This window comes from Labrus mixtus, chromosome 7 (genome assembly GCF_963584025.1).
Source record: "Labrus mixtus chromosome 7, fLabMix1.1, whole genome shotgun sequence".
NCBI classification, from domain to species: Eukaryota; Metazoa; Chordata; class Actinopteri; order Labriformes; family Labridae; genus Labrus; species Labrus mixtus.
Window position 1 is genome coordinate 17,029,622 of NC_083618.1, and position 10,576 is coordinate 17,040,197.

Sequence of the window (10,576 nt, forward strand, 5' to 3'; positions counted from 1 at the left end):
TACTTTCAGGCATTGATCCCAAAGTCTGATGGTTTCTGCTCCGTCGTGGGAACTCGTAAAGCTATGTGTGAACGTATCTGTGTCACCTCTGGGCCTGTGCGCAGGATCTGGAAGAACTACAGTTGTGTTTTTTTGTGTGTGTGAAGGTTTGGAGGGTTTAAAAAAAAAAAAAAAGCAATAAGAACTGTGGAAGTCTCTCAGGAGATCATCCATCATATGAAAGAAGCAGACTGGCTGATGTTTGAGCTTTTATTTTCAATCAGGAGGGAATTATAAATCAGCAGAAGTGAGAACAAATGTCAATCGTCTGCGCTCAAACACCAGCTGTGTTTCTCAAAGTTGAGTTTTCTTAAGATTGACAGGAGCTTATTTTAGAATAATTACACTTTTGATAACAATTGCCGCTGATGAAAGTGACATCTTTCTAGCACCAGTGTTGACTCACACGCTGTGTAAAACAAGGAGCAGAAATGTAAGCTATTTTCACACAGGTTGACACAGCGGCTGATGTTTCTTTTTATGCATGGGAAAACATAGAGAAGAGTCAGGTGAATACCTGCCCTGAGGACGTTCAATTCCACATATCCGCTGAGAAATTCCTGTGAAAGTTTTGATTCTGTGTGTTACAGTTGGGTGAGAAAGGTGTCAGCGGACTGAAACACTTTCTCACGGTTCACCTGTGAACCCAGAGGCTGGCATGGAGTCTGACAGGCTGACTGTACCTGCTGCTTAAATAAACACCAAGTATTCATGGCAATGAATGACAGGTACGGGTGACGGCATTTATCCAGTGTACAAAGTTAATGACTTTCACAGTTTTACAGGGAAATATGATATTGGAAAAAGGACAAAAAGGAAAGTATTAATTCGAATGAAATTAAAGGTGACATTTTTAATATAAGGAGAGCAAAAAGGAAGTAAACAGTGTGGGGAACAAACAACATACACAAAATAATGCTATACATAAATGGATGGATATTGATATAAACTTAAGCAAAACAATATACCCCCACCTCTCCTGGTTGGGGGTGGGGGGAGAAACAAACAACCAAAGAAGAAGAAAACAAAGGAAGGAGGAGCTGCAAACTACAACACAAGTACATCATTGAGTATCAAAGTTCTCTCAAATATTAAACAGACAAATGCCAGGTAATTTTGTGTCATTATAAAAGTAAAAAAAATAAGAAATCTTCATTTCTGAGAAGCCAGATTTCTTGTAGGAAAGTTTATAAAACCATGAATGAGTCAACAATATCAAACTAGCTGCATAAAGACCTCTGACTATTGATAAAGGCTCTTACTTCCCTACCCTTTGAACTTTAAAAGAGTTGAAATCACTTTGTAAAAACTGACCCATTGACCGACACATACAGAGGATGGACATATTATGAACTGCTCTACAATTCAATACAATCTTTCTGCATTGTTTCCTGAGTTTGTAACACACAGTCATTATAGAAACCGTTATCTCAGGTGAGAATAAAACACTTTGTACAACTAACAACACAGCAAAAACACAATCACAGACATTGTACCAAGGATGAGTCATCACTTCATTGAGACAAAGGTAGCATTTATAGAAAGGTTGTTTTCACATATTGCATTGCATTGTGCGTGTATTTAAGTTTTCTGGCCCTGTGGGCAACATACAATTATTTGAATTAATTTTTATCAGTAGAGTCTTTTTTTTTAAAGACGTATGCTCGGTTACCTGCAGTACGGACTACAGTCCTTTCAGATCATCTCACATGTCTGCACACTTTTTCTGATAGTTTATTCCTACTAATCTGTGCATTTTATGTGGTTTATTGTTTATCTTTTACGTTGTACTTTTTATATCTCATATCAAGAAGTTGTTCTGTTGTTGAGAGGTACCTTTCCATAAAACTTGACTTACAGATTGTTAGACTTACACGCATTGATATAATAAACATACTAAGCTGGAAGCTTCTGCACTGTAATATAACGTTCACATGCTTCATGCACCTTCACATGCTGCACAAACATAAGTCACTTCATACAGTATATCAGAGCAGTGAGGCAGCTCCTGCAGGCTGAGGTTTCATCCCGCTGTGGAACCGAGTCTGTCTGAGGCTCTCCGCCTCAAACATCTGTTGTAATTTCTGTCAAATTGAACTTTTATTACCTGGTCATTAAAGCCGCAGCAATGGCAAAACCAGATGGGTTCTTGCTGACCTTACAACTGCTTCTTTTTTATGGTGTTGGTGAAAATTGAACCAAAGGAAGCTGTGTGCTTTATAAAATTAAGGCAATCATTCCCACATTCCTGAGACATGGGGGGCACAGAGGAGGGCGAAGAGGGGGTGCAGAGTAGCTATGAAGAGGAGGCGGTATACATGTGTGCAGATGTATGTGTGGGCATGAATACAGTACATGCACTTCTTCATGGGGAATTGTGGGAAAGGATTGATTATCTATACAATACATCAGTGGGAAAGTAGATGCATCTAAAATATTAATTCTTAAGGTCTAATTTGATCAGTTTGATGAACAGAAATTAGTCCGATTGTCAGAAAATATACTTATTATTAAGAGATTGGTGTTGATTCGTTGTGCTTCCCTACAGCGTAAGATGTGATAGTAGTCTTTATAATACCTCAATAATAACCTGGATTAAAGTGTTTATATTAAGTTTACTTTGTCAAATAGAAATCTGTAATATATTAAATGTGAAAAATAAACCCTGCACATGTGTATGTTCCTGAAGGGCCTCCTCTCCGTACAGCTAGAGGCCAGGGTCAGTTAAATAACACACACAGCATATAAGCTGCTCGGGTGAGAGCTGTCTCACTGGGAGGGAGGGCTGCTCCATCACTGGTCCCAGTGGGGAAGGATGGAGGGATGCTGGGTGTGTTTATTAGAGACAGAGGTACAGATAAATGCCTTTGGAGCAGGGGAAGGAGGATTTATCTCCTGGTTTGTCAATGTTTAGGCCTTACTTGTAACGGGAAACATCAACCATACACATTCCTCTAAGTATTATTTTAATAAAGAAACAACGAACAATGTATTTACAAGTCTTGATAAAGAGGACATAGTGGAGTCAGATTGTTTTGGGAATATTGCCAGTTATGTTAAAAAGTTAGCAAGAGGTTATGTCAAAGGAGCCGTTACTGTATCAGAGAAGATATGGTTAAAAAAAGAAAAGAAAACAGAACAAATGAGGGGAGAAATATAACATGCTGATGTTTTTACCAAGGGCACAGCTGATCATTGAGTGTTTTCGATGGTATGCCGACCATTGACATTCCCAAATGTTCAAATAGTAAAGCTATGTCACGGCCAGTGAGCAGCACAGGGCACCCTTTACTGTTAGCGCATGAGACAAAACAATCTCCAAAGTAAACACAGAAATATTTCGACTCAGATTAAGTGTTCTGAGCGATGAAGTAGAGACTCTATTAGATTCAGTTTAAAGTGCTGGATGTAACAAACAATGCCAGACTTTAAACTGGGAGACCAGAATTCAAATCCAGAAGTCACTGTTGAAGAACTATTTCATCCCATACTGTAATTTTTTGTTACCTTGATTTTTCATTGTAACCCTCTTAAGAGGTGCATTTTAACCACGTGTTACCAAAGAAGAAAACAGAAGCTACATCATGTGTCTGTTAGAGAGGCTGTGCAGAAGTGCTGGTATTTACTGTGATATCAGATATCGGCCCAATACTGACCATAATATCTGGATCAAGTATCATTGCCCAAAGGCCAGGTGTTGTATTGGTAAAGATATCATGACTGAAAGAAAGAAAAAACAGATCAATGCCTAGCCCCCAATTCACACATACTCCGTGCGCGCCGTGGTCCGTCAGAGCCACGGTTTTGCTACGTCGGACGGCGCATGCCCATTCCCACTGGATCCGTTTCTGGAACGTCAGCGCAGTGGAGCGCACCCATGATCAGCTAAGAGTTATTCTTACATTTGCATTATTAGGGCCGTGGCAGAACTTACCGACACATAAACGTGAGCTATTCAATTCAGTTTATTTAAGAAGGGGACAGTGCAAATTCATAAAACATTCATTATGCATGGGTAAAAATGCCAGAAGCTAGCTGTTAGCCGGATGACTTAAACCTTGCCACAACTCCACCTTTAAAACTTTACCTGTTTTTAGATTGACTGACAGTTAGGTGGAGACGGCGACTGCCAATGTGTCATGTATGGGCTTCGTCTCTTCAGAAACCAATCAGTGATGTCACTGAGAATACTGAAATGTTTTAGACTATGTTCCTACATAGAGGACATGTAGCTATTTCCCAAAGTAAGAACATGAACAAAAGAAATCAGAATGATAGCAATGATGTGATTTCTTTACTGATGATGCTTACTGTATTTATCATTCATTTAGTGAGTTCTCCTGTTACAGTATTTTTGTGAATGAAAAATGTGAGTGGTATCTAGGAGTTTAGGAGATAAAAGAAGATATGAAATGGACAGATGTTGAACTTGACAGGTGAAGGTTCATGGTCTTGAAGGTGCATATGACTATTGGGTGGATGGGATGTATAGGCCAAGAGGGGGGGGGTAAGGTTTATCCTTCAGGGGATGAATGGGAGGGGGTATCTAAACCCAGATGTGGTTATTATTGGGTCCTTGCTTTCTTTCACTTGGCGTCAAGCCCCGCAAAGTATAATATTCCATTTATTTTCTCCTTGTGTTTATATTGTCTCTCCCTCTCTTTTCAAAGTTTTCTCAGCTTCAGCACAGACATTCTTCTCTTTAAGCCATAGCTAAAAATTACAGCTGACATCTTCCTTCCTTCTCGGCAGATTCAAAGTTTGAAGCAGTATTTTCCTGCACCCTGCACACTGCAGCAGCCCTGATGACACACCATGTGACAGTAAGTGTGTGTTAGCAGAAGCAGCCAGCTGGCAGAGAGGACAAACAGACAGACAGTGAGCTGAGGACTTCGGAGGAAGAGACAGACAATGGCAGCTTTTATTTCTCCACCGCACATTCCAGTGTTGGAGAGGAGCTGTCCTGCCCGCCTGCTGTTTGAACCTGAGGCGGACTGGTTCACAATGTCTGGGTCACAGCTATTGTCATTGTGTTCCTCTGTACTGTGATGTCACCATGATGGGTTTTTCCATTGGGTCTGTGTATTTTTATAGTACATTTTTCAATCAATACACACATCAAGATCAAATTTCTTCTCAATTATGTCATCATTATCAGTTGTTTTGGGCAAAGTTAATCACAGGCAAAGTGTAACATGTTTGGTTTGGCAAGAGTCATCCTGACACTCCTGTTTCTCATCAATCATCACGTCAATGCAACTGAGTTCACAAGGTCAAACCTGTTATATCAAAACCACTAATAAAGTTGCTTTTTGTTTATTGCTGTAATTAGTATTTTATTGGATTTTACATGAACATCCAGGCTTTACCCCACCAACCCAAAAAGATTTTGAATTCCCACATTGACCTCATCTATTCTCCTTTACGAGCGATATTAAAAAAGTACATTTGTATGTTTCACAATGGCTGCTATTGCTAACAGCTACATATTCCAGTGTAGATAGGAAATGCAAAACACACTACGTCCAGTACACCTCAAATCTCTGGGTGCTTCTTTGTTTGTTTGTGCAGCACTTTATCACCATTCATTTTTCATGTTCATGTCTTTTTTTTTTTAGGTTTCCTGTCAGTGTGTTAAATATTTGCAGTGTATATTGTAGTAAATTCTCATTTTTTCTCACAGCGTATGCTTTTCAATGTTTTACTTTCAACATGTTTTTTTTCTTCTGTATAGTTTTAACTAAACACAAGAAATTAGACATTGACTTTGTTTGTCTAGACATTTTTGTATATCTTATTAAATATCTGTATTGAAATGTTATTATAAAATATACACTGCTTTGATCATTTAGTTTTGTCCATTTCATCATTCTACATTCAACTTTTTCTAGGGTTCAAAGGCAAAACAATATTAGAGAACCTTGATCGCTGAATGATTAGAGTTGTTATTTGTGTTTCAACCAGGGATGTGGCCTCTCAACCGGAAGGTCGAGGGTTCGATCCCCAGCTGAGCCACAAGTCCGATGAGTCCTTGGGCAAGACACTTAACCCCGCATTGCTCCCGCTGCTTCGGTGGCGGTGCATGAATGGATTAGTGTTGTACTTACTCTCTGATGTACGTCGCTTTGGATAAAATCGTCTGCTAAGTGAATTGTAACCAGTGTCTTTTGTTGCATGTCATACCCTCTTCTCTCATCTTTAATAGGAGAAGAAAATTATCAAATAAAACGTGAAAAGTATTTATACAAAATATTTCATACAGAAAATATGGCTCATACTATCTTGCATTGTTTTATCTCCAGCACCATGTACATATCTCTATGTGTAGACCTTAAAGTAAAAGTAAAAATGCAGTTTTGCATACCACTCCATTGTTTACTTTCCGCTCTCAAATATTCAGAGTTTTCATGGGTCAAGAAAAAGTATTTTGAGGTGTAACCCTGATAATAGATGACAAAGTCAGCCTCAACCTTTCACCACTTCTCCAACCTCTGCAACCTTACCTTGTGCATTAACAGCTTGCTGAACCAGCTCTGAACACTGTCACTGAAGCTGTTGCAAAAGATGATCATCATTAACGTTTCGTATTCATTCAGAATGTAGAATCTTCGCAGACTCATTATTGTCAACCCAAACGTTAGATATAAGTGTCTTCCACAGCAGTAGCCTCTATAGACCAGAATGCATTGCTGTTGCTACAAGGCACGCTGTGTGATAAGTTTGGGCCATAAATCATTTTCACGACCAGAAATGATCCCTCTTCCTTATTGCTGTCACCATCACTCTTACAGCAGGCGTGTGCCAAATGCAACAGGTTGAGGCACATTGTTCGGGGGAATTTTTAAACTATCAGGAAGGTCAGAAATAATAAAGAGACAGGAAAACATTGTTATTTGTTAGGCTGATGACAAAAAGCAAGAAATGACAACATTTCAGGACTAAATATCAACTTGAATTCAACAAAGAGTGTAGGGGAAAATACCATATTTACAGAATAATAACAATATTTTATGCTTTATCCTCCTTAACAAGATACACATACTGCACAAGGTGACTGATTAAAATATGAATGAATAAGGTTGTCACCAGGAATTTAGTTATTTGATCTATCATGCTCCTGTTTCTGTTCTTAACTTGTTTTTATTACCCAGAACATGGGTTGTAATTCAACTTTTTTGAAAGTCATTTCACCCTTAATGACGTCCCTTTTCTTTTTCTTATAAAAGGTCACTGATGCAGACACTTGCCCATGTGGTTAAGTAGCATGACTCTCCCGCAGGTGCCCTCCCGTATCCATGTCTGTGGGTGTCATGACGGTGTCAGCGAGGGCATCCTGTTGTCCCCCCGCTCAGGAGAACCTGTTTCCTCCTCCATCTCTGCTCCCTGCTCGGACACACTCTTCCTCATGTTACTGAATACACAGGGAGACAATGGCACACATGCTTGGCACACATAAAGCACGCACAAACACACATATTCTGATTATATTAAACAAACAGACAGGCAGAGGATGAGACACCTGCATTTCAGAGGAACTTATGATGGTTGCACTCTGTCAGATATTGTTTTTGTTCAGCTCGGCAGGTGTTGTAAAGACGACAGAGACACATGACCTGTTTTTGTAACCTTGAAAGATCTTTGACTTGTCCCACATACACAACCAGAAGCAGGTGATACCCTCGAGGCCTCGAGGGTTTAAAACTAGAATATATGACTGAATGTAAAACTAGGAGTGCTGCTTCATAATTTATATTGGACATTTCAAAAGATTTATGTTATATTTATAGGTCATGATGGAAAAGGACAACAAAATATCCAGATCTCACTAAAATGATAACATGTCCTCAGCCTCTAATGATTAAAAGAAAATGTTTTTCGAGCTGTGTCTTCCACAGTGGTTTGGGGGCTGTATAAAACTCTGATACAAAGGAGATTGGTAAAGTGGTAAAGTAAAATATCCAGTGTTTCGTGGCCGATGATGATGCTTGTTTGTGTACGTACGAGCACGTATGACGAGCACGCGAGGGAGAGCGAGCAACAGGTTACTGGTGTATCGCTACAAACGCAGTATTTTTGAAAGTTACAAAAATAAAAAGTCATAATTATAGGCTACATAATGATTACCAACTCTACTTTTAATTCTTTACATCTTTTTACTTTATTTGAATACCTGCACAACTTTAAAAATGAATTTGATTGCAATTTTACTTTTGAGTAAGTTATAACATGAAGGGCCCTTGTAAAGCCTTGTTTGCCTAACTCATGAATACAGCAAAGTAAAAACAGGCTATGTGCTGTGTACTGTACTGACTCAAACATTTCACCTGCAAAATTAACAAGTTGTATTAAGCCAGAAAGAGAGGATGGAAATAAAGAATCCCCCCCCCTCATTTCCACACTGTTAAAGATACCTGATAAAACTGTCAATAGCCTGGAGTTGTTTACTACAAACTAACAAATCCTGCTATCTGTAGAGCATACAGAGGGTCCGCTGCTTCTGAGGGTGCAGCTGAACTGTGTGAGGGTCGTTGTGTAAACAGACGAGGAGAGGAGCCCTTTAACAAACAAAGATTTAAAGCCCAGATAGAGGACGAAGAAGAAAAAGAAGCAGAGAGGTGGAGGTGGAGATAAGGAGAGTGCGCTCATACACACACAAACACACAAACACACACACACTCACACTCACACACGTTCTGGCTGTGAGCAGCGCGCGCACTTCTCAGGAGGAGGAGGAGGAGGAGGAGGAGGAGGAGGAACCAGAATTCTTCTCTAGTTTGCTTAACATCACATCCCCACCGCCGGGAAAGCAAACACGCTGTTGAAGTTGCAGAGGAAGAGGAGTGAGTGTCTGCACAAAGCTGTCAGCTGTCTGCACTTGGAGCCTCGCGCGTCTTCTACTACTCTTCTCTCACGCGCTCACACGCTTAAACTCGTGAAAGTCTTTCGGAGTCTCCTCGGCATGGAGACACAACTTCACTGACGGATGGTTGGATTTTCCCTGCAATTTCTTCTTACCGAAAAATGGTAAGTGTGAAATACTAAAGACTTATTTTCACGCACTGTCTTTGATCGTGAATTGTAATATCGCGTGGTATTATTATTGTCATTAAATGTACTAAACACAATTAATATGCTAACCGATAGTTTAGCTGTCTGTTTAACCTACCAGCAAATAATGGTCATCGTACATCATCTGTTGGTGTTAAATTAATACATTATAAGATCATTTGTATAAACACATCGCATTAAAAATAAATTTAGGTCAGAATTTTTGACACCCTGAAACCCCTTTACACTCCTGTAGAGTTTGTATTAAGTGTCCCGCGAGAAACATTCATAAGTAGCCAATACTAGGCCTATTAAAATAAATAAGAATCTTTTTGTAATAGGCTATTTATATATGTAGGCCTATATGTTTTATTTCTTCATTTTTGCTCCAACTAAAATCAACCTGCTCCCTTTTAAAGCTAATTTAAAATATGAATCAAAAATCTGAATATTTTATTATCTCGTGTGTGTAACTTGAAAAATTAACTAGGCCTACTCGCAAGCAGATATATATTTATAAAAGTAGCCTATGTATTTCTTAGTTATCCTTAAAGGAAAAAAAATATTTCTAAGGCCTGAATCAACATCAAACGCTTGTTAAACATGAAATTTCCCGTGCAAAATGTTCTTCTTTCTTCCAACTATGTAATCATTTTATTAGATAAACACATGATTTTTTTTTGTAGGCCCTTTAGCCCTTTAAAAAGATGTTGGGGGAACTGTGTGAGGCACCTTCTTTCAGATTGAGCTCCTTTTGTTTTTCTTGGTGCTGCCTGACTCGGTGCAGTGTTTTTGGCTTGCCTTAAGTACAGAAGATTACACCCAAATCACTGACACCCCTCATGCAGCCAAGCAGGGACCCTCATTAACTAAATTAGGGGAGCCTCGCTAAGCATTTTTCTAAGGCTGGCATTCATATTTTTCAAGGACCCCTTCATGGCTCCAGACTGAAATCTCACACACTGTGTTCTTTTGCCAACCTTTTGAATCACCTTTGAGCTATTTCTATCAACTGCTCACATGGAGGTGCAATAATTAATGGGGCCCTTTGGTTCTTAAAGGAATTGATGGAGGGTGAAGAAATTTGATTCGTAAAGACCTTTAGTGACCTTTCCTGATTTTAAAACGTGAAGCCTATAAAATATGAAATTTATCAGATGAGGAGAAAAATTTTTCTGCATACATGTTTTTATTTTGTATCTTAATAAATGCACAGTGAAGTTTCTTAAATTAAAAATCATTGTTTTTGAAACAAAGTTAACTTAAGCGAAAGGTGTGTGCCATGAATTGGCTCGATAAAGACGTCCCTCTTTTCTGAGATTTATAAAATAAAATTGGCGTTCATGCATCTCCTAACCTTTAATATATCTGCAGCATTATTGGCGTTCCTTAATAGGAGTCTTGTTAAATTTCATATAGTCGCTGTATCGGACGGAGGTCTGTGACGGATTGCAAATCTCAGTATATCTCCTTTATGTACCTGTATTTC

General features: G+C 39.0%; 1 protein-coding gene across 2 annotated transcripts in view; it reads left to right on the forward strand.

Moving 5' to 3' along the window:
* Positions 1-8,821: 8,821 nt before the first annotated feature.
* The window catches only part of eya2 (EYA transcriptional coactivator and phosphatase 2), a 28,325-nt gene continuing 26,570 nt past the window's right edge, over positions 8,822-10,576 (forward strand). For both annotated transcript variants that reach the window (XM_061043318.1, XM_061043319.1), the window contains exon 1: positions 8,822-9,063. The gene's annotated coding sequence lies outside the window, so the exon portion shown is untranslated. The remainder of the gene's footprint in view (positions 9,064-10,576) is intronic.